Source organism: Austrofundulus limnaeus, unplaced genomic scaffold, assembly GCF_001266775.1.
Source record: "Austrofundulus limnaeus strain Quisiro unplaced genomic scaffold, Austrofundulus_limnaeus-1.0 Scaffold652, whole genome shotgun sequence".
NCBI classification, from domain to species: domain Eukaryota; kingdom Metazoa; phylum Chordata; class Actinopteri; order Cyprinodontiformes; family Rivulidae; genus Austrofundulus; species Austrofundulus limnaeus.
Genome location: NW_013953054.1, coordinates 124,416 through 125,959, shown reverse-complemented (window position 1 = coordinate 125,959; position 1,544 = coordinate 124,416).

The window sequence follows — 1,544 nt, the reverse complement described above, 5'->3', positions numbered from 1 at the left end:
TATATATACAGTACACAAACAGCACACAAACAAATCATGTCACATTCCAGAAGGACATAATAATTAAAATAAAAGTACTGTACTTTTACTTTTAATAATTAAATACATAAAATATCTGATACTTTAAGACTTTTACTCAAGTCATGTTGCTAAAGAAGACTTTAACTTTTACCAAAGTAATTTTTTGGTAAGATACTTGTACTTTGACTCAAGTATCACTTTGTGGTACTTTATACAACACTGCTTATGCCACGCCCAAATCTACATGACCCTCAACATTCTCCAGTCCCTCACACTAAAGAAGTATCTACCAAAAGTCACCACCCCCATCTCCTCCACATTTCAAAACAGACGAGTCTGTTTGGGTTCAAGATGTTCCAGAGATTTTTGTGTGATAATTAAGTTCTGGGTGGAAAAAAAAGGCTGAATTAGGTTAGCACAGAGTTGGGGATTTGAGTGCTTTTAAGGTTTTGTGTTTTGATCAGATTATTAATCATTATTTTACATTTTTTGCCAAACAATAAAAAGACAAAAATACAACATGAGCGTGTAAGTTAGCAGGCAAAGCCAGGAAGTTCTGCAGACTTTAAGGACACATAGGGAATTGGACTCCTTGTAGAATACTGTGGGTGTTATAAAACACTGAGACCTGCCTTAGGAGAGGATGCTCTTCTTAAGGGGAAGGCTACAGGTCAAGGTAAAAGTGAAGTAAAGTCAGAGAGAACCTGCAAATCCCTTTGTGATCCCTGAGGATGTGCGTCTGAGTGTGTGTCCAAAATTATGTCTTTCTTTTTATTCTAGGGTTGTTTGTGTTTTATTGATCATTTTATAATCAGATAGAGGAGTTCTAATGAGAAATACTTTTTGATCTAGGTCATTATGACATCCCCTACTGACTCAATGACATAATCTTCACTGTGTTTATTCTTTATCGATAGATAGGGATGTTTTTGGCCAGGACGGGATCTGCTGTAATTTATCACTGTTATTTTTATCTTCACCCGCAGAGCCTGAAATGAAGTCATAAAGATAGCATTYGTATGATAAAAGAAGTATAGTTTGCCAGTAGAACTGCCTGTTAGAACAAATCTTGTTAGACGCTTGAAGATGGCTCTGTGTTGATTTCTGAGTTTGTTGCAGTAAACACCTCAGAAGACCATTTATAAAGAGACAATTTTTTCTTGAATCACCTATTCCTGTTTCTAGCCAAATAAACAATTTACACAATATTCATTATGTCCACCTTTGAGAAAGCAGAGCCAGAGGACTCAGGGGAAAGCAAGGGTTGTGGAAAAATGTATTTAACAATGGCAGAAATATGTGATTCAGAGAATTGGACCTGGAATCATGAAATTTGGTACACATGTCTAACATTTCAGGACCTACAAAAAAAAGTCTTCTGGACCCATGGTCCAAACCCCACAGGATGTCTGCCATTTTGGATCAAAGCCACCAAGTTGTCTCTTTTCTTGCACATGTATCTGAGCTAACTCCCCCTACAGGTTGAAACATGCAGATTTCATATGCTGCATGCTTCTCTCAAC